This window comes from Tyto alba, unplaced genomic scaffold, assembly GCF_018691265.1.
Source record: "Tyto alba isolate M040663 unplaced genomic scaffold, T.alba_DEE_v4.0 Super-Scaffold_6, whole genome shotgun sequence".
NCBI lineage: Eukaryota > Metazoa > Chordata > Aves > Strigiformes > Tytonidae > Tyto > Tyto alba.
The window spans coordinates 46,925,163-46,948,712 of NW_024881327.1; the positions used below are offsets into that span (position 1 = coordinate 46,925,163).

Consider the following 23,550-nt stretch of genomic DNA (forward strand, 5'->3'; position numbering starts at 1 on the left):
TAAAGGAAAAAAGAAAGCACCCCAACAGATATCAGCCCTGAATTGGTCAGGCACTTGGACTAGATGATTGTTGTAGGATCCTTCCAACTGAAATAGTCTGTTCTGTTCAAAATATCCAGGTTTTGGTATTTTGTCGTTCAATCCCAGACACATGCAGATGTATTTGTGCTTATCACAGGAGTAGTGTGAAAAAGCTTAGCTCAGTTTTATGTCTTCGTTCCTTGCTTTTAAGCCGTGTGTAGTCCCAAACACTGCCATTATTGTGGCATTATCACAGCTGATGGTGTCAGTTGGTGGTCCCAGGTAGGTCACTGAAATTAAGGTAAATAGAGCAACCTAACCCTTGCCCTGGCATCAGACACTGAATACTGACTGGAGAAAGCTTCATTTAAAGGTCTTTAACAGGTATCTCCCTACTCTGGGGGTTTAATTAGAGAGACGTGGTGTGGATGAACAATAGCTGGTTGCCATTTTGGCAGCACAATTATTCAGGGGCAACCACTAGCCAGAGCAATCAGATGGATGATGAGCAAGTTTACATCTAGAGCTCATGTGAAGGGGGAAAAAAAGGTTATGCTTGAACTTAAAGTAAGAGGAAAGCTTCTGGAGGAAATATGCAGCATACAGGGTGCAAGAGGTGTTGACTGGAGCAATGCTGAGTGCATGTGGGGCTGGATTTTTTGCACGTGGGTTTGCAAACAGATGGAGTCAGGCACCACTGGTAACTCACCAGCTGAGCAGCTACACATAGGGAATAACTCTCTTGTGTTCAACAGGCAGGAAAAAAGGGTGGAAAACAAGTTAAACTGCTTGCAGAGAATCAGCCCATCATTTATGTAATGGTGAATTGTTATTTTAAAGGCCAGCGATGGATGTCCTTAGAGCAGGGAGTGGATTATGAGATAGAGCTAAATCTTGATATGTATAAAGTCCTGTAAAGGAAAGGATAAGCTTTCAGAGTGAGTGTGTACAGCTGCTCACGCTTGTTCACTAACCCTTCCAAAACGTGTCCCGTGGGCATTCCCACACAACATCAAGTGAATGGCTGATTCAAGAGGAAGCCACGTTGCTGAATGGTGGACGTTCAAGTTACCACTTGCCCTCTGCCCCCTCTGATGGCAAGGCTGCCTGGGCCTTGCTCTAAATCTGCCCTTCCCTCCCCCTTTTCCACTCCCCTCACCCACTCCATGCTCGATACAGACGCTTTTATTCATTTTTCATAAATACAACTGCATGCACATTAATGTTCCTGGCGAGAAAAGGCAGAGCTTAGAAATATCTGGTGGATGCTGCTGGGGTAGAAACACCTTCAAGAAGGTGAACCTGGAGCAATTTTGCCCTGGCCATTTACTGGGTGGTGGACGCAGCTGAGAATAGCCATGGAAGGTGTGCATCACTTTTACACTCTCCACCTGATGCAAATTATCTGCAACTTAGAGATGTAAAGTGCTCCTGCTGGTGCCAGTGAAGGGAGGAACAGGGGTGGGATGGGAGCCCTCTGGGAGGGTGGCAAGGAAGGGGAGCCTGGCAGACGTTGTGCAGGAAAAGTCCCTCAGGGAAGGGTGGCGTGGATAAACCTTTGGGATGGCACCAGTAGAGTTATGATGAACGAGGTCTCCATTAATGTGTCACCTTGGGTAGATTCAACTTGCTCCCTTTCTTCCACATTGCAATTGTCATGAGATTGAGCTACTAAAATCTTAATACAAAATATATAGTTAGTCTGTAGCATATTGTATGCTTCTGACCTGTACGATTTTTCCTCTCTATATGCAGACTCCCATACCATGCCCCAGTGTGCCTGCATATTTATTCAAGGTTCATGAATTCAGAGAAAGGCAACTTTTTTGTAACATCATTCCAATGACTCTTGCTCTTCTAAAACAGTACAGAAAGAGGAGTTGAACACATAGGGTTACAAAATTGAACAAAAATTCACAGTATCTCTTTTGCATAATATTTTAATATAAGAGACCACATGAACCTCTTGTCCTAGGGAAAGATTGCTAAGAGACTAGAGTCTGGCGTTATATTAAGCCTAAGGGAATAGTAGCTGGAAATTAGCATAACAAAGATAAAGTTGCATAATTGTTTCCATTCTAATTAATTTTCAATTAGAATTTTGTCACAATTTTCAGCTTTTGGGCTGAAATTTTCTGGGCTTGTTTTCTACCTGGAAAAGCATATATATGTGTGTATACTTATTTAAGCCCAATATTACTAAGTCATCTCTGCATCTAAGGAAAGATAGGAAACTTTATCTCATTATTATTTCTTACAATTCCTTTAATGAATGTTGATAGAGCACACACAGCTGGTTTTACATGTTGAAGAGTGGTCTGGGAATGGTCCTTGCAAAGCAGTGTCTTTCTATTAGAAGAGTGCCATAAATCTGTTATAACATTATAAGTTTGCAATGTAGTAAAGTTACTGTTGGGGAGCTGAGCTGCAAATGACTTCTGGAGCACAGATCTTTACTTTAAGGTGTCCACAAAAAGCTCCTGTACCAGAGCAAAAGTAATAAATAACTTTGTGCTGAGTCTGTGAAGGCTTCGGCTAAGGAAGCCTTGGAATTGATGCCTAATGAAAAGCATAATAAATGTCGTTGTTATATATCACTTAGAAACGTCTGAGTCTGAGGCGGAGAGAAGAGGTTCCTGCAAGGAGCTGAAAAGCTGAGCCTGCATTCCTGAGACTTTATTTAGGGTAGCTTGGGGCTGTGACAATATCCTTGTGTGAGCCTTTGCATCGGGCACCTTCCACCATCTGCAAGATAAAGAGGAATATTATCTCATCTCCCAAAACTCTCTCACAGGGGTCATTCTCTGCCTCATAAAGTAACCTGTGTGCAGAGTGCATATTGTAATAGCATGGCCAAACATGTCCCACATATGGGGCCTGATATCAGGTTTTTTTGAAGGTTTTCTTCCATTTTTTAATTTTATTTTAATTTTTTTAGGTCTGAAAAGCTAGCAAGTTCAATCAGCCAAAAGTCTGGTCTCAGAGTACATCAATTGTTCAGGAATTTTTTTTATTATTATTTATATTAGAAAGAGTAACCCCAGGAAATTCTGCCCCAAATCCCCCGTGTCTCAGCTCCTTCTCCTTTGGATGTGTCCCAGGCAGTTCCCCAGAGAGGGCAGTCAGCTTAGGTCTTGCAGCCCTGTGGCACTGGCCTTGTAATGCTCATTTCTGTCAGTGCAAGACCAAATTTTGCTTGTAGTAGTGTGTCAACAAGGATGAAGAGACCTAGAACTGAACTGATCGCTGGGGTTGGTGAATTTGGATCACGTAGTGCAAGAAGCAATATAATAGACATTTGAACCCCAAAACGTGTCTCTCCAGGCCGCATGTCCACTGGCACATGTCAGGAGGGCTGACTGGGGAGACACAGGGTAGAAACATTGACAAAGCCTCCAATTCTCGTGTATGGCAGTTAAAACCTCTTTTGCTGGTAAGTGTACACCAAAAGGTCTGTACAGTATGTATATAGGCAATGTGCGGAGCATGTCTGATTTGGGAGGTTTTCCTCCAAATCTGGAGCTTTCTCAGTGTGCGCAGCGCAGCACATGTTTCTGTCTAGAAAATCTCAGGAAAAATAAATTATTCTGGAAGCTGGAGAGGTCATCAGGCAGCCACTGAATTTCCTTCGTCTGCCTTGCAGTGCTTCTGCAGAGCCACAGCCTGGATGGGGACATACTGCTGGGGTCTGCCCAGGCAAAGAAATGTAAAATTGATTTGAATAGCTTCAAACTTCAGTGAGATTGTCAAAGTGGGAGGACATGTAGTGCTGGTAACTGCAGTAATGGAGGCTTTTGCAGGGATGCTGCTGCTGGCTGGAACACCCCCCTCACCTGGGCTCTGCAGCAGCCCATCGCACACCAGCTCTGTGTGATGGAAACCCCTGTGCTGCACCCACAGCCAAGGCGTGCTAATGATGACCTGCTCATTTTACATTTTATTTTAAGCATATTTTTTTTTTTAATATAAAAAGCACCTGTATGAGTTAATCTCCCATCTGACTATTTGGAGACACACCTCCCCATCCCAACTGAGCAGCTAGAGTGCATTTCTGCTTGCCTGCGTCCTTGGGTGCAGCCAAACTGGTGTTAACTATGATCTCCTGCACTGAAGCTCAACAGAGCACTGAGAGTGTGTGTGTTGAATTAATGTAAAGTTAATGTAATTATGCTGCTCAAATAATATCTATTTATTTCTGCACCAGGTATATTTTCTAGTATATCAAAGCCAGTCAGAATTAATTTAATGGGTTTATTGTACTCTTAGTACCATAGTTTTAAACCCAATGTAAGATGTTCAAATGGTGATGGTAAGAACAGTGAAAGTTGGTTTGAAAATCAGCCCCTTGTTGCTTAAATTGCATTTAAATGCGGATCTTGACATTTGAGCTGATGGAATTTTCCAGTGATACGTAAAATTAGATCTTTGTTTTTATTTGCTATCTGCCATTCATTTTGTTTGCCTTGGTTAAGTTTCCAATTTTCTTTTTATACAGTTTCTGCATACTGATTAAACATACTTGGTGGGAACATTCTTGCTTGATGCCTGGTTTGCAGGAAGATTCCTTGCTAAGCAGACCTGCAAAGATCCCAGACTCTAAATAACTGCCCTCACTGGAAACTCGGGATATTTTTTTCCCCTCTTGGAATCAGGTCCACCACCAAATATCACAGCCTAACTATCACACCAGTTAGAGCCAGGGTAATAACCTGAGTGCTTTCTTTAATGGCTAAAAATGCAGACCTGGAAACTGTATTCTTACCTCTGCCACTGACGGCTTCAGGAGTTTCAACATGTGATATATCCCCCCGTGCCCATTTAGACTAATGGTGATTTGCTTCTGTATGGTGTCACATACCTCATTTAGCTCAGCCTTGTGAAACTTAAAATCCTCAGACAACTCAAAAAGCTGCTTCATCACAGATCATGTTCCTAAACAACAATTTTGATCTTCAGCATTACTTTTAGTATCACTGAAGGTACAGTTTTTCATTAGGAGAAACTTTTTATCAGCCTAAAATTTTTGCTGTTTGCTTGAGAAATGGATTCTTAACTTTGACTGTAATCTATTAGTGAAGCCATGGGCCAGCAGGTTGAGGGAGGGGATTCTTCCCCTCTACTACACTCTCGTGAGACCCCCCCCTGCAGTGCTGTGTCCAGCTCTGGGACCCCAACATCAGAAGGACATGGGCCTGTTGGAGCAGGTCCACGAAGATGATCAGGGAGCTGGAGCACCTCCCTTGTGAGGCCAGGCTGAGAGAGTTGGGGCTGTTCAGCCTGGAGAAGAGAAGGCTCCGGGGAGACCTTATAGTGGCCTTCCAGTACTGAAAGGGGGCTCTAGGAAAGCCAGAGTGACTATTTATAAGGGCATATAGTGATAGTACAAGGGGTAATGGCTTTAAACTAAAGGTGTTGGTGGGAGGGGAGCCTCAATCCCTCTCAATCCTACCAGTTTGATGCCAGTGCCAGCAGTAGATGTCAGAGCCTGGAGAGGGATCAAACGTCAGCAGGAGAGCACCTGAAGAGCAGCAGTAAGCTGCTCCAGCCAGTAAGTCAGCTTCACTGGGGGCCCAGCTTAAATGCCTCTGTGCAAACACACCCAGCATGGGAGATAAACAAGAGGAGCTAGAGACATGCACACTCCTGCAGGGCTACGATCTTATTGGCATCACAGAGGCATGGTGGGATGGTTCCTATGACTGGAGTGTTGGAATGGAAGGACAGGCAGGGGAGATGAGGAGGGGGTTTCACCCTCTGTGTCAGTGACCAGTTGGAGTACATGGAGCTGTGCCCGGGGATGGGTGAGGAGCTGACCGAGAACTTGTGGGTCAGGATTAAAGGGAAGGCAGGGATGGGTGATGTTATAGTACAGGTCTGCTACAGACCACCCAACAAGGAAGACTGAGTGGATGAGACCCTCTATAGACAGATATGGGCAGACTCATGTTCACAAGCCCTTGTCTTTGTGGGGGACTTCAAGCACCCCAATATCTGTTGGAGGGACGACACAGCACGGCATAAGCAATCCAGGAGGTTCCTGGAGTGCACTGATGATAAAGTCCTTCTCCAAGTGATAGAAGAGCCAATGAGGAGAGATGTTGTGCTGGACCTTATTCTTATCAACAAGGAGGGGCTGGTGGGGAGTGTGAAGCTCAAGGGCAGCCTTGGCTGCAGTGACCATGAAATGGTGGAGTTCAAGATCCTTAGGGCAGAAAGGAGGGGGCACAGCAAGCTCGCTGCCCTGGGCTTCAGGAGAGCAGCCTTTGGCCTCTTCAGGGATCTGCTTGGCAGAGTAGCATGGGATAAAGCCCTGTAGGGAATAGAGGCCCAAGAAAGCTGGTTGATATTCAAGGATCTGCTCCTCCAAGCTCAGGACCCATACATCTAGACAAAGAGGAAGTCAGGTAATAATGCCAGGAGGTCTGCATGGATAAACAATGAGCTCCTAGACAAACTCAAAAACAAAAAAGAAGCCTACAGAGGCTGGAAGCAAGGACAGGTAGCTTTCGAGGGAACTTGCAGATGAAGTGGCTAAGTTACTATCTTAGTAACTTAAGGGTAGAGCAACTGATGCCATCTACCTGGACTTGTGTAAAGCATTTGACACTGTCCTGCACAACATCCTTGTCTCTAAATTGGACCACTTGAGGTATAAGGAATTGGCTGGATGGTCGCACTCAAAGAGTTGTGGTCAATGGCTCAATGTCCAAGTGGAGAGCAGTGACAAGTGTCATTCCTCAGGGCTTAGTATTGGGAACAGTGTTGTTTAACATCTTTATTGGCAACATGGACAGCGGGAATGAGCACATCCTCAGCAAGTTTGCTGATGGCACCAAGCTGCGTGGTGTGGTCAACACATTGGAGGGAAGGGATGGCATCCAGAGGGACCTTGATAGGCTTGAGAGGTGGGCCCATGCAAACCTTATGAAATTCAACAAGACCAAGTTCAAGGTCTTGAACATGGGTTGAGGCAATCCCAAGCACAAATGCAACAAAGCAGAAGGGGAACACAAAGCAGATGCTTTTCTAGTTGGCTTCTTGCAGTTGTTTGTAGAAGGATGGTGCTATTTATAGGCATAATCAATAGTGTGCTAAGGAATTAATCTTGCCATGACAAGGGAATGACTGTCACATCTATGTGATATGACTCTCTTGTTGTCCTGCATAAAGTAGATTTTAGTATTTTCTTCATGTTATGGTATTGCCCTTATAAGCCTTAAACATGTATTGAACTTGCTGAAGGGACAGGGGAGTGGTGGTTACATGCCTTCAATCTTTACAGGCTTTGAATCATGCATTTCATAGGAGGTGTCAAATATGAGTCTGGAGTCATGAGTTTTGTCCAGCACAGGATATTAGGTCTGTGGAAGGGAGATACACCTCCATGAGATGGCTTTTCAGGCCACTGGAATAAAATTGATTGTCCAAAAAGTTCCTGGGTAGCTGGAAGTTCCCAGGGAGCTGAGAGTGAGAAACTAACAGCAGTGAGGCTGTGTGGATCCTTCATCATGACACTCCAGAGGAGTGAAGTGTAGCTCAAAGCACACTGCAATATAACAAGACTGTAAGGACAGTTAGGGAACAAATGAACCAGTCACCCATGTCTCCAATTGTGCAAAGTGGTGAAACATCACTTGAAAAAGTGACTAAAGCCACAGGAATGAAAAAGCTGAATATGGTGATCTGAGAAGCTCTGGTTAGTGCAGGTCATGAAAAGTGTTTTCAATGAACTGCTTTAACCAGGAAAGGGCTGTAGGCGAGGAAAAGCTTTGCTCTGTGCACTTCATGAGCTGAGAAAACAAATAGATGTGAGGGAAAGGAATGAGGTGGTGACTAAACAGGGAGAATATTGTATTGCTTGTTACAATGAGTGGCATGGCCTCATAATGCACACAGTCTGAGGTGCTGGCCACCACACCTTGTAGAGGGAGCTCAGATGAATTACTCTGGTAAGATGAAGGAAAGGGAGCACCATGGTCATGAGAGAGTTTTTGGTTTTCTTTTCAGTGCAGACAAAGAAAAGGAGACTCAGTAAAATGAAATCGTGAGGAATTAAAGACCAATAGGAAGGTGGATGCTTTCATGAGGCATAAGCCTGGTGGGTCACAAATACATACCCCCACCCCTCAGACTTGCCCAATGAGCATGGGATAAAGCAAATCAGAAGCTGAACTGAGCACACGTTGTTTGCTCATATTTTGTATTCATTAATTCACTCATTCATTCATGAGCTGCCTTAAGGTATTGCTAGAGTTAAATCCTGAAAAGGGTACACAAACAAACCCAGCATGCAAAGCACTTCCTCAAAGGGCTGTGCAGCAAGCCAGCCCCCAGGGAATGCTGAGAGGAATGCAGCAATCAAGGCATAATTCACTCTGTTAGTAACTTTTTTGCCTCTATCTCCTGAAGAGTTTATTTTGGCAACTGTGGAGCGTGAAGAAAAAAACGAATGTTCCAGTTGTAAGTATTGCATATCTTTCCTGATCTGGAGAGAGCCGCCTGGATAGGATAGGACAGGGTCGTTTCCTGAGAGCAATGGATGGAGTTCAGAGATGGAAGGACAATACTTTCTTGCTAAAACCATGGAAAAACGTTTTTGGATGCCTGGTTTAGCTTGACAGCAGATAGAAAATTGCAGACTGGTATTTGTAAGTGAAATTAATCCTGGTGGAAGATTTGGGTAAAGCTTGACAGTGAATGTGGACTTATATTCAGTTCCAGAAAGGACAGAGTTGTTTTTGCAGTGTAATAACTTACACATGTCAGAAATGTCTCTGTAAGATCCTTTGGGAGACAAGGCACAGATGTGGTTTTTTTGCAAGGCAGCAAGGTAAGGCTGTTGTGAGTTGGGTGATGGTTGACAACAACTGTCTACTCATCTACCTATCAGGCGGGAAAACCTGCAGAACCTGGTACAGCTTCCACCATCCTTTGGTGCTCATAGGGGACAAATATCAAGCTCAAAGAGAAGTGCAACACCAAAATAATCCTCCTCTTGACACTCTCTATTGACGTGCAAAGAATGAGCATCTTACAAAGGTCTTTTGAAGAGCTAATCCAGACTAACAGTTACTTATAGCATTTTATTGCAAAAGCTTGTGGGAGTGTTGTGTAAGCAGCATTATCTGTTCTTCTGTTTTTGTGTCCCTTTATGTGGCAAAGGAGTTGGGAGGGTGTTGCTGTATCAGCCTCCCTTGCTTGGGCCACAGTAGCAAAGATGACATAGCAAGAAGCATCTAACAGCCCTGTAGATATCCTCAGTATATTTGTGTCCCTTGAGCAGCAGGAGAGGCCAGACTATGCTTTGGTGCAGGAATCAAACTATGAGCAAAGCCTGGATTGTTTCTCCACCTGGATATGCACCTCCATACAGCAGCTACAGGACCTGAATGTCTGCAAACATGTGTGCTCCTGCTCTACAACAGCAGATAAACTTATATTTTCCAGTCATGTGAGTGGGAGGTACCACTGAGGTCTTTGATGTTAAACCTCAACAGAGGAGTAAAAGGTGGTAGACAGTACAACACTCTGGTGGCCAGTCTGTCCGTGCTATAAGTGGTTGCACACTAGAACATTTGCTTCCCAAAGCTTGTCTTGAACCTGAACATGAGCTGGAGTCTGTGCGATGAAGACAACTAGTGAGCTTGGTCTTGAATGGGCTTCAGCCTGTGCTTGCTAATAGCTGAAACATAAATGTAGGATTTGACAGAAGATACAGTGAAACTAATGAAAATATTGGTACCGCTGCTACTTCGTCTTACATCAAACTCTGCCATTCTGAGACCAAGGTCAGAAGTTGAAATTCATCAGAGCTACTAAATATCCCATGATAGTTAAAGACATTGTTTTACCTTCAGCTTTGGTCCATGTGGTCATCTTGTTGGTTTAACTGTCTCAAGCCCTCTTGTTCACATTGCCTTTGAACCCTTGGTCTTATAAGGCACATCATCTATAAACAAGGAATCGATAATCTCTGCAGGCCAAATCCTTTTGGCCAAATCCTTTCAGCCAAACCTGAATAGCTGTTAAGTTACAGTCCTCTATTACAGATGATCAGAAAATTTGTCCCCTTAGAAGAGATTTTGGCTGAGCTCATAAGTAATTTTAATCCTCACGACTGTAGAATAATCTTTTGTTTTGGCAGCTGCAGTGTCCAGCCTTGTTAATTTATTTCTCTGTGAGCTCTGAAGAGGTTGGATTAAGCTCCAAGAAGTGGTGACCATAGCAAACATGATAGAAGAGTAAATTTTTCCTGTCTCTCCGAGGCTGAGTGCTGCATGGTTTTGGTGCTGCAGAAAGACCTCCTGCCTCCCAATAAATGTTCAGGGAATAAACCTTTCCTATCTTTTGTCCACACAGCATCTGAGGATGGATGGAGGTCTCCCATAGGGTCAAACCTACTTGAATTTATTTTAGTCGTGCAAGTTTCTAACTGATTTCAGAGGGTCGTGGTAGGATGAATAGTACAGACACACAGCAGAGGAATAGGTTACAAGAGGAGTATAAAACACAAGAGTTTTGGTGGGTTTGTTCTGTTTATCTTTCTATGAAACATCTGTTTCTTTTCAACAGTAGTAACGGGCTAGATGTTGCCTTGATCTGTTATTGCAATTCCTATTTGTATTATTGTAAGGGCTGACTGTTAATGGCAATGCCTCTCCTGATCACTGTACAAATTGTTGCTGTCTGGCACTGACACAAGCAGCAAAACTGTTCTCATTTGACTGACAGATCTATTTGATCTCCATAGTTCACAAAGTGGCTCTGAAAGCTGCCGTGTCCTGGGAATGCCTGGGTGTTTGAATTTATGAGGCTGCCTTGAGTAAAGGTCTAGAAATGCTGCTGTTGAGGAGAAATTATTATTGCTACTACATGTGTTTTGTGTTCCTAGGCTTTTTTTTCAACAAGAAAAATTCTGCAAGCCTCTCCTTATAATTTCATTTTCCAGTGGCTATGTTATTTTGATAGGAACTTTTAATTTTTCTTTTCTTGACAACATCATGGCATAAGCAAAAACTTTGGTTGAGAGTCATGAGGAACACTGACATTATTCCAGCAGTGGACAGTGAATGGTTAAATATACTTGATTGGCTTGTATGATTTATATCAGAATAACATGTTAACTGCCAAATAACTAATACTCCCTGGACTACTACAATTGCACACAAAAGCTATGAGAATGCCTCTGATAAACTTTATCTTGGTCAGCGTTTATGCAAAGAAAACCACTTCAGATGAATTAATGCAAATTTCCTCCTTCTTTGATTAAATTGCTACATTCACTGTCAATTATGTCCCTGAGAATTCTGAACAATTTTTGTTCCTGTGAAAAGGTTTTTCCTCTGTACACTCCGTGCACTTCCTATTATTCCATGTCCAGAGAATTTCTTTCCAGTGTCTGGGCTCACTCTGAACATATCTCTGGCCCATGCCGAAAACTGATCGTAGTAAATACTCAGATTGTTTCAGCTGTGGCTCTGTGTGTGTATTTATCCTGAGCTTGGCTGAACGTTAATACAGATGAAATGGGGATGGTTTGTTTTTCTGTGACTGCATCCGTTCCATGGATACTTCCATGTCTCATAGATTTTACTCTGGTTGAGTATTTTCTTGAAGTAAGGACTGATGAATGTGCTTTTTTTAGAAGAATCTGCCGAAATAATAGATCACTGAACACACCCACGTATGAAATAAAACCTGTGTTGTAAATAGCACCTGTGATTATCAGAAACAAAAACATTTTACAAATGTAATTAATTTGTTGCTATTTAATGCTGTCATAATAATATATGTTTCTATTCCTGATTTTTGCTGATTATAGTGAACACCACAATATTTTGGCTTTGTACAGTACAAGGAAATAGTAAAACGGAAAGCTGTACAGTTTCTAAAAGCTGTCATGAAAATACTTCCATTAGTGGGTGGCCAAGTAAAAAGATATTTAGTAAACATGAAAACAGGCATATAAGGGCATGCCTGCATGGATGGATGCAAACAGATGTGAGCTTGTGTCTTGCTCTCCAAGTTAACTGGGCACAATCCAGCTTCATCCAGAAGCCATGAAGCCACATTCATGAAGTCAAGTGGTGGGCTTAACTAATACACCCTGTCTGTTAGCCAGTGTGTTCTAATTCCCCTCAAGTAGCCAGATCGCTTATGTGAGCATGGTGCGATGCTGAAGCCAGCTCGAGTCAAGCTGGCTTGGAAGGCAGACAGAGAAGCTCACGTGTGTCTGCACCCATCTGTGTAGACATGTCTTAAGCCAGGCTGGGTGAAATGTGGAACCTCAATTAAAAATTATGTTAATTAGTTCAATAGGCCAAAATTTTGCCTGCAGTTAGCATGAATCTGTATTGGACAAGAGGAATGTTTTTCCACTTCCTTAGCAGACAAAATAATAGAGCTTGTATCTTTGAAGTCGAAGATGACAAAATTGACCTGGATTGCTTTGGTTTGAAAATGCCTTTCTTCGTGTTTTCATCTCAGGTTGGGTGCTCATCTGTTTCCCATCCCCACAGTGCCTGGACACCCTGTGGTCTTTGATGTACAACACTACAACACCCATGAGAGAAGAGAATGTGCTGTTTTTCCCATTGGGTAGGTGGGGGATGAAGGCCCAGAGACAAAAGGGAGCTTTCCCAAGTCGACGTGCTTCCTCATGCAGTGGCATCCTGAACCATCTCCTCCAAGGAGTCATTAAGTGTCTCAAGCCTCTTTCAGAACTTCCCTTTGGGTCTTTTTCAGAGAGGAAATCTGGTGCCTTTGTTTTTCTAAACTCTGTCTGTAAAAAGTCATGCACTGAGCTGGCAACAAGAGGTCAATATGGGCAGGTCTCTTTCCTCCATGGTCACTAGTAGACATGCATGACCAACATGTGGTCTTGTGACCATCTACACAGTTTCAGTGTTAGCAATTTCCTTGGCACAGGTTTGACCTGCATTAACTCACACTCTGAGCTGGTGTCCTGGCACCATCCAAGGGAACGTGTGAGCTCAGTGCTATTCCCAAAATTCATCCTCTTGGGATGAGGAGAACATGCACTCTGTCAGCCTCTCCTGTGTGCCCAGGGCAGGGAAACAGCCCCTTGCCCTGTTTTATTTGGCCTTTTAGGCACTGTATCACTTAATTTGCAAAATGTCCCTGTGGACTTCCTGGGGAAATGAAGATTGTGCTTGGCCTCACTCTCGGGTGGGATGGGATGAGGAGAGGAATGCCTTACCGTGGGAATAACATCTAAATTGCAAGCCCCTTTGGGGGTGAGTGATTTCATAATGCTGAACTGCAAGCAGTAAAGCAGGCTGAATTAGTGCAATAAAGTATTAATTAAGAAGATTGCCATAATGTAACAAAAATATTTCTGTGCTGGTTTTCCTCCATTGCTGTCAGGGAAGTTGAACTATCAAGCCTTGTGTTCTAGTCAGGATTATGCCTTTACGCAATTGATTATGGGTGTTTGACTTGGGTAAAGCCTTTGGGCTGGCACAGCATTTGTGGCAGTATGCAAGGGGAAGAACTGTAATGTGATGTGATGTGAAGTGGCAGAGATTTGGACATCTGAGGACCATGAACTTGGCAAGTAGGGCACGGGTGTTCAACTCAGGCAGCGTGAACTGGTCGCCAGTGCTTTGCAGGTGCAGAGGGGAGGTGTGTTTTTAAGGAGCTTCTTGATTCCCAAGGTAGGCAGATGTGCTTTGAAGCAGCTGAGGTTTCTGAGCTGTTCTCATGGTTCCTCCACTTGCCTAAGGACAGAGAATGGGGCTGGGCTTCAAACGATGAGTTGAATCCTGTCTTCTTTGAAGTCATTGGCAGAAATTCCCAGTACGAGCTATGAGGTCTGTGTGTCTGAAGGAGCTGCAACAGAGCAAAGCTCCTTGTCTCCAAATGGCCAGTTTAACTGGAGAGCCTGGCACTGCTTGGTCCAGAGGGACCCTATGTGGCACAGACATTATGTCAGTCAGACTGAGGTGCAGAGTGCTTCACTGACCTCTGCCCAGGGGCCTCGTTAAAGCGCCCTGTTAGTATTTATTACAACTCATCTCTATTTCTTCTCTTTCTTGAGAGCCCGTACTTAACTGCTGTGAACAGCCTTGAGTCCTGGGATATATGGAGCCAGTTTAATGGGCTCCAGGCAGGGTTTGCAGTATTGAAAATCAGAAAAATAAAGTATTTCATAGAAACAGAGCCAATTGGATCTGGAAGCCATGGAAGATCGAGAAAACGTTATCAGCCTCTTGGTATGGGGATGTTTGTGTGTGTGTTTGCTCAGCTGTGCTTCTGATAGATGCCTCAAGCTTCTGCATATGGTACCTGACACAGCCCGAGTGGTCAGGTGCGTCAGAGGTGCTCGTGTGACTGATGGTGGTTGGCCTTGACCTTTCATATAGATAAAGTGGCCCTGAATTCTCCACCCACTCCTTTAGGCTTGTCCTGTGCTCCAGTTTGCATGATCTGGCACAAAGCCATAGGTGTTTATAGACACCAGCAGGCTGCAGCCATGCAAGAGACAGGACTGTGGCGGACCACAGCTCTGGATATATTGCACTCATCCAAACGTATGAAAACAATTGTAAAAATTCACTTTACTGTGCAGTCACTGATGATACCGAGCAAGCACACCAGATATCGAGCTTGTCCTCTGGCTATCCCCATGCCTTCTAATGTCAATAGCACAACAGGGTCCAGAAAACCAGAATCAGAGGCTGCCCAAGTTCATCTTCATTTCTCATGGCTGCCCTGACACAAGCTGCCTTGAGTCACTGCTGCCCAAAGTCTGCTCCGACTGCAGCTACGTACAGTGCTGCTCCTGAGGAGTGCCTCTGCTTCATCAGCTGGATGGGTAATCCCATATGGGTTGAAAGGCAACACCGTGGCTCCACATGTCCACTTCTTTTTAATTTGTTTCCCATTATGCAAAGTATCAGGCGTGTCTGATGCTATCGTACATTTAGACCAATATAGTAGATGCTTGCAGGACTGCAAAATCTCTGAGGCTGAGCAGTCAGTAATTTGCCCTCTTCTTATTTGGCTGTTGTTGCTCTCTGTAGTCTATTCCTCCCCCTGACAAGACAGATTTGCTGCTATCAAAGTCCTGCAGCTGACATATCATCCCTTTATTGCAGTCTATCTTCTGTAAACAATTAATGAACCCTCTTTGGGATTTGGAGTTATTGTGTTAACTTCCTAATTGCTTAGCTTTTTTTGGCTCTTTCATTGCTCGGCAAGAAAGATTTAGTGGCCAGAAGACATTAATACGCCTGCTCTCCAAGTTCCTGGGCTTTAGTTAATCACACCAGCTGAAACCTGTTGATATTGGATGATTTCTGGAACTTTATTGTGTGAGTCTTTATAGTACATTTAACAAAGGAGCAATGAGCAAGGTGGCAGACATATTTCTGTGATGGAAACTGCTTTTCCCTTTGGGACAGGATCCAAAGACCACTGAAGTGAGTGAAATTCTTTCCACCAACTCAGTGGGTGTTTGCTCTGGTCACTGATGGAAGGTATCAAAAAGACTGTCACCCAGCAGCCACTTATGGTTGGGACTGCTTTGCTCTCATTTCATCTTGATCTACTTTTGTTCAAATGATGGTCCTGGGCAAGAATTGTTGGTGAAAAGCCTGGCTTACTGAGCTGACATCTCCTCTTGGGAGTTTAAAGTACCTAATCAATGACTGCTGTGCTCATTAATTTTGCTTAAGAAAGTCTTTTCCCTGAGGAACCTCAGTATTTATGTTGCTGTTCTAGACTAACTTGTACAAAGCAAAATGATTTTAATGTATGTTTCCTCCCGATGCAATGGTGATTATGAATTACAACTTACACAAAACCAGAGCACAGCCATTAGATAGGTTTGCTGCATAAAACTACTCAAGGAATCTCAAAATCCTCTTTGACTGAGCTCAGATACGTCCACCATAACAAACTGAGACTAGCCTGTTTTGACTGTGAACATTGGCCCTCTCCTTTTATCTCCTTGGGTTGTGCCGTCAATATATCTACATGCTGAAAGGTTTCTTTGTTAAAGTGGTGAAAATTAGTTACTCATCAGACTTGGAAGGGGTCTGCTGTCCTGTGCTGGCAGGCTGCCACTCCCAGCTAGTCGAGGGCACCACGTTCTTCTGAACTCTGAGGAAAAGGGATTCCTCCCACCATTTCTCAGGCATTTCAATGTCAGCATTATATAATTCATGTATTGTTCAAACCATGTTAGCATTGTTCTTTTTCTTGATTACTCCACATTATAGAGCGATGTCAGCATATTAGTTTGTTTTCTTTCCCATTAGCTTCCAAGAGCTTAACTCAATCCTTTACATATGTCAGTGCTCTCATCTGGTCAAAGTTATGGGTCATTGTGTGAATAACTTTTATGCAGGGAAACTGAGCATCTATGCAATGCACTGAGCACTGTACAGGATGGGTTTAATGAATTTCAGGAGGGGAAGGGCTGGGAAAACACAGGTTTGGTGACAGGATTTCCCACAGCAGGGTGGTTAGAACTAGATAGTCTTTAAGGTTCCTTCCAACCAAAGCATTCTATGATTCATCTCACCTTGTTTCAGCACCAGAAAAGGTTTCTTGCCTTAAGACTCCAATGGTTGGGAATCCCTCTTCCTTCAGTGGGAAGAGACAGACCCCTCTAGAGGGAAATTTGAAATTTCAGTAGTTGTGTTTGCCTTCTGGAGAAGGCCATCTCTGTCCACTGACCACAGGGTAAGCTTAATGGGACTCTTATCATCCTCACTACCTCAGAGCAGTGTCTACCATTGCCCTTGGATGTTACTTCTGCATGGACTAGAAGTCCCTGTTATGATGGGAGGCCCAAAACTTGGACTTGGTCTGGTGCCCAATAAGGGTTAATCAGTTCTGTCACTTGGAGAACTGGAGAAAGCAGTAGTGTTGTACTTCCCCCTCTCCCCACCCCTGTGCTCAGGCCAATAATTAAAGTATTCATCTGGGATATGGAAGGCTCCCATGAGTGATTTTCCTCTGCTTGATGGGACTTGAACTTGCTTTTCCCAAAGAAGTGTCCAAAAGCAGATCTCAAAGCCTCTTCCAGGCTCTAAAACTTTTAAAGATGTTCCCATTTGTATAAAATAATTAAACTGCTACTGGAACAATCCAGGGCTCTCTCCTTCCCAGCTGAAAGCCCTGAAAACAGGGTGTAATGATTCAGGAAACGTGCCCACACAATTTGTGGCTTCTGTTTGAAGGTCTGAGATCTCAAAGCCTACCTCCATCAAGAAACCCTCTGTGGCTGGGTTACCAACCCCCACCAGGGTCTTTCCACCAAATAATAGGGTGTGTTAAGAGGAGATTTCTTCAAATGAAAGCATCATGGACAGTATGTTAGGTCCTACGGAGAAATACTTTATTCAGGGAAGTCATCTTGTTTGTGGAAACACCCAGCAGCTCTCCACAATGGATGGCACCTGTTTGAGGGGAAAGCTCAAAATAAAAGGGCTGGTGTGGTGTGTCCTCAGCTCAGGGACAACTGCTTGGCTCAGGAGTCTCACGAGGACAAAAGGAGCCCACCAGAAGGGTGAACTTTATGTGCTCCAGTTCAGTTTTAATTTTCAAGCTTGTATTCAGTGAGACGACGAGTTTGCCAGACCCTCTGTACCATAGGTTTGCTGCTGAGGACAGCTTGGTGGGCCATGAAGACTTAGGCCCCTTCTGCAGCAAGTATAATATTTCACTCCGAATGAGATTTTCCTATTAGCAGTGATATAAATAAACAGTAAAAATTTTTCATGCAGTCAGTAAGAAGCACTGTGTTTCATCGACATTTGAACAGGGATTCATTAATGTTCTAGTTTTATTTTAACACGTTTTTCTAAGCATTAAAAAAATCCATTCACTTTGCAGTAAAATATTTTATTTTCTGGTTGGGGGGTTCTATTTTAAACACACTCATTGTGTGTGAGTTTATATATTTTTATATACATATGTATATGTATATACATAAAATATGTGTAAGTGTGTGTGTATATTTTATATAATATAGGCCTGTGTGTGTCTATATTATATTTGGCGTGCATCCACTCTGGCCTGACTGCCCTGAGCTTAGAAACTAAACAGTTGCAGGTTTGGTTGGTGCTGGGATGGGGGACCACCTGGGAACCTGGGTGCTGCAGGGACTGGCCAAGGAATCGTGGTTAAACACGTGGTGAATTTTAGACCGCAAAAATTGCACGAGTGGAAAGACTTTATTTGGCACCATTGTCGCTGTTGAGCTGATGGATGGGAGTTTAAAAAAAAAAAAAAAAAGTAGAAAATTAAAAAAAATCCCTCCTCCTCATGGCTGGGTGTGGTGCCTTAGATGTCTGAACAGCAGAGCCTCCCTACCCTCCGGAGCTTACACTCGGAGGCCTTGAACCTGAAAAAACAAAAACAAATATGCTTAATAGTATGCATGTGAGAACTTGCATAACTGTTTGCAAATCTGGAGCCCAGGGGGGAGCTCTGCATAGGGAACCAAAGCAAAGCTCTCACTGGGCATTGGGAGAAGCTTTGGTGTGGAGTGGTGTCACCGTGGGCTGTCCCCCACATGTTTTGCCTTTCTGGCTCGAGTGTAGTGAAGATGCCACTGGTGCTGGCAGTGGGGAGGAAAGATGTGGCCTTGGAGCTCCTCTTCTTTAAGGACTGAAGCTGGTTTTACTTTTTTATATTTATGTACATAAATGAGTGTGTCCGAAGATCAGCGTGCCTTTGTTTCCTGCCATCTCGTCCCCTCGCAGGCACCACGGGAAGAACACGCAGAAAGGGTGACAGCATCATCCCAGGAGGTTCAGCAGAGGTTCGAGGGGAAGGTTTTCCTTTGGTTTACATCACTCCTGGAACCCCTTTTTCTTGGCCTTCCTTGCAGACAGGAGTGTGCATGCACTTAAAGAAGCCCAGGGGACCACAGTATGTGGCTGTGGGACAGCCTGTGACGATGCTTGTCCTGACCAGGCTTTGGGATGCTGCTCATCACCCTGTCACCTCTGCGGTCAGTGGACTGTGTTCTTGGGGATGCTTTGAGGGGCCGGGGATGTATCTGCTGTATCTTAGTGAAACCTCTGGCACAACCTGTCGCTAATACTCTGACAAGGATGATTTCATATTATATAACTCACAACTAGTTATTTATAGCTATATATATAGCGGTGGCTGGCCCTGGTGCTGTGTCTGGTGGGTTTCACCCCCGGTGCATTGCCCACAAAGGCCCCCAGACAAAAGCAGAGATATGAATAAGGGCCAAGGATCATTACCTTGGGCAACAAAAGCTGTCCCGGAGAACAAAAATAGCACAGAAAAAGCCTACAAAAGGCAGAAAATCCCTCCTTCCTGCCTGCTCCTCTCCAGGCCTTGCCTCCAGCGCAGGGGAGTGCAAGGGCAGGCGATACCCTCGTGGAAGGAGCTGCAACAAAGAGCGCATCAGCACGTCCCCGGCCCCGGGCTACCTTTGCAGCCCCACCATGCCCTTCCCTGAAAGCCGCCCCATTGTGCAGGGACACAATGGTGGAGAACCCCACAGTGACACTGAATGAGTTACAATGCCAACATCTGTGTGACAGTTTCTTTGCCGGGTGATGGAGAAGAGGCAATAAATTCCTGATAGGCTGACTTGGGAGAGCAGTCACCCATGGCAGGGCCGGGGCACGCAGGGATGGAGTCCCCTATTTAACGCTGCCGCATGTGTCCCCAGCTCCCTGCCTGTGCCTGGAAACGGGGGGTCAAATGCTGCAGGTCCCCTCTGACAAGGCGCTGGCGAAAGTCAACAGAGAATTAGGGACAGGCAGCGGACACCGAGCCATTTAACTCATCTTCTTGTTGCCGTCTGCTCTTTGTTCAGCTTAATGTGAATTGACCCGGCGATTGTTGGACTGTCTAATTCTTCAAGCCGGAGCCTAGATGCCGCCTTTTTTTTTTTTTTTTTTTTTTTTTTTTTGTGTGTGTGTGTGTGTTTTTATTTTAATGAAATTACTTTCTCCAGCTGCCTGTCTCCTCTAAAGGGGTGAAGTAGCCCGCAGGGTTGATAGGAAGTAATGACAGTTTGAAGTTTGAGGAATGTGTGTTGAATTAAAATTGAATACAACTTATGGCTGGTCAGTGCAGATATTTGAGCTCCCCTCCGCTTGCTTGCTTGGATATGGTATGGAGCAACGGGGAATGGATATTTTCTGTTTAAAAAACAGATGCTCATGACCTTAAAATTGACTATTTCTCCTCTTAATACAGCCTTGCTCTTTATCTACTGCAGGCTGCATGGTATCACCTGGTAACTCCTGCAGCAGGGCCATACCATCTGGCTGAGATACAGCAGCTCTTTAATAAGACTGTAAAAGTTCAACTATGGGCTGAGATCGTATTTTCTTTTCCCAACAAGTGTCCATCTATTCATTATCAAGGATGAGCTGTCTACTAAAGTAAGTCCTGGCGTTCACATTTATCAGTTTCCTGAGGATCTTTTAAGAACATAAAAGTGCTGATTAACGATCCTGTCACTGATTAATTATCAGAGTATTATGAGGCCATGTCTATCTGCACGGCATCATGATCCCATGTATGTTTAAACATTCTTTCTGCTGCATTACACATCATCCTCTTGGGACTACTCCTCATCTGACTTGGGAAGCGTTACAACCTTTAGCTCTTGTTTTTTGAAGACCAACCTCCCTTTTAATGGTTGAACCTGTATAAACTTGTGAGTGAGCTAAAGCAAGTTTCCCTTCTGAATTCAAACGTCAGTATTTAGCGATGTGCAAAATTGTTTTTGGCAAAGTTCCTCTCCAGTCAACATGCTATCTCAAGTTAATTATCATATTTTGACCTAAAACTGTTACATGTTCTGGAAACTCTCTTAGATTGAAGAGAAATCCTTGGAGTTCTTAATCCCTTAACGTGCCACCTAAAACCAACTAAAAGCTAATGCATTGATCTGTCTTTTGATCTTTTCTCTCTGAGACTATAATAAAACTGCTGATCCATGATACCCTCAATTTGTCAGCAAAAGCACTGCATATTTATTTATTTGTTGTTATATGGATCTTTAATTCAACTTGGTCTCCCTAAACCTCTTATCTCCTAGGAAAGACGCAAAAAGAATTACATAGGATCCAAAAATAAAAATCACTTCTACACAGTCATTCATTGACAGAGTTACAGCCAGTAGGACCAGAAGAACCCATTAGATCATCTAGTGCCATCCCCTATAAAATACAGAGGTCACAGAACTTCACCCATTCACTTTTGTATTAAGCTCAAAACTTTGTGTTTCACAGAATTGTATCTTTCAGAGAAGTATGCAGTCTTAATGTTAACATGTTAAGAAAGAGGTAATCCCCCTGGGTAAAAGACTGAGCATACACAGAAACTAGAAATGAAAAAAAAAAAAAAACAAATGCCTCCACTCCCTTCTATTAACATAGGATTTTATCTAAAATATATTTTGTCTTCTTTCACCCAGTGTCCATAAAAACTTCTGAAACATGACTTTTTAAATTTCCTTTGACAAATTACTCCATTATTAAAGGAACTCTGGAAACAGCAGCTAATATTCAACCTAAATGTATTATATTTCATTTAGTTTCCTTAAAACAACCATACCTGTTGTTATTACTCTCATTTTATTGCACAAGTGCTTATATTTGCCAGTCAGGAGTTGTGGCCCACTGTACTGCACAATGCAAAGAAAAAAGATGATCCTTCCTTTAAACAACTCATGCTCCATCATTTTTCTCATTAAACCCCCCAAAATTTCCTTTGTCTCCTTGATGACTAGATCCTCAATCTATCTGCTTTAGCTCCATCATGTAGTGACTAGAGACAGCCCACAGTGTCTGAGGGGCTTTGTCAGTTATACCCTAGAAAGTGTAACTTGTTCAGTTATGCCTTATGAGGCTCATACTGCACCTGGGATAACTGGGTGTAACAGCAGGGTTTGCCCCTTCTCATGTCCCAAAGTGGTGGACAAGCTGCTTTGCCTTGACACATAGCCACAAAGATGACACACTGGCTTTGTCTGGCCTCTTCCACATATTTAAATCTGTCCCTAGATGGCTCAGAAGGACTGTTTGTCTCAGGGGAGGAAGGTCCTTTTATCTTCTTGAGTCACTGGACTTCTGGAGGACCAGTGTGACCTCCTGGATGGGATTTGGTGTTTGGCCTGACTAGCATAGCCTCCAACCATGGACCCGCTGTGCATTGTGGTGTGAAGCTCACCCTTTGTATGGTGCATTTAGGCTAAAAACTCCTTGGAAACAGGAGTTGTCTCCTACTGAGAATATATTTAGGGTGTTTCAGGCTGCCTGGGCATGCTGAACCAATGCAGGAGGTCAGAGTGTCTGATCACATGTAAAGCACCGCAAAAAGAACTGAGCTCAGAAAGGTTGATAGGGTTGTGGTATGGGTTCTCTATCATCATAGATGTATTGATGGGTTGGTGTCCATGCTCAGGCTCAGATCTTTCTCCTGTAAGATCATGCATGTTGGCCCGGGTCTATGTCTGAGCTTGCATTGTTCTATTATTTCAACTGGGCTCAGGTTGGTGGCATGCTTAGACCTTGCTACATAATTTCTCCAAAACTGCTGAGAACTTTTCCTATGTGCAGAGAAAGCAATGTTGGCCCAGGGGTAACCATAGGAATTTTCTCCTCTCCTTCATAGTGTCAGCAATGACCTGTCCAAAGATCTCATTGCCAGATGTAGGTTCTGAGCAGAGAAAAGCCAGCATGCCCAGCCTGGCTCTGTTCTGCTGGTGCCCATGGCCAACTTGTCCTACCTCTGCAGGGACACTGCCAGCACTGCATGGATCTTTGTGTGAGCCCTGTGTGGTGCCAGAAAGAAGGATTTTCTTTGGAATTGGTTTAATTTGTCTCTAAAAACTACTTTTTGCTCCTAAAAGAAGTGGAAATCAGAACTGCTGCAAAGGGTTAAACTCCCAGTACAGTCACTGCCTGCTCTTAGAAACATGCTTCTCCACACATCACCTTTACGAAGTATCTCAGGGGATTTTGGTGTCTGAGGCACCTGAAGTGTCTGAGTAATTCCATTAAAATCACTAGAGATGAAGAATTGAGGCTGTCTTGTATTTCCCAAAGGGCTGATTTTCAAATTATGTTGATTTCCCCTTTCTTCAGGGCTGAGTGCTGCAACCAGGAAGCTAAAGACAACTCTTCCTTTTTTGCTGTGATTTTTGACTGTCGCTTAGCACAGAGGTTTGGACTCCCATGATGGAGGTTTCTCCCTTAGGCTTTTCCTCAGGGCAGTGGTCGAGGCAGGCTCATGGGAGCAATGTCTTTGAATCCCCTCACCCTGAGGAAAGAGTTGAATCAAAGTTTGTTGTTTCTTGGCACAGTGCCATGGCTGCCATGGTGCTGAGAACTTCCACCTCCCCCTCGGGATGTGTTTTTGGTGAAGGTGCCAGTGGCTGCTGTGTACCGTGCTGACACACCATGTTCAGTTGGCCCTGACATTACATGATGGTGGAAGTTCCTGTTCAGGGGTCTTGTGTATCCCAAGTAGATTTGGGCAGGAAATTGTTTTTTC

At 43.9% G+C, this 23,550-nt stretch overlaps 1 long non-coding RNA gene across 1 annotated transcript in view; it reads left to right on the top strand.

Moving 5' to 3' along the window:
- The first annotated feature begins 12,559 nt into the window (after positions 1-12,559).
- The window catches only part of LOC122154881, a 30,460-nt gene continuing 19,469 nt past the window's right edge, over positions 12,560-23,550 (top strand). The window contains exon 1 of the long non-coding RNA XR_006167016.1: positions 12,560-12,618. This is a non-coding gene — a long non-coding RNA (uncharacterized LOC122154881). The remainder of the gene's footprint in view (positions 12,619-23,550) is intronic.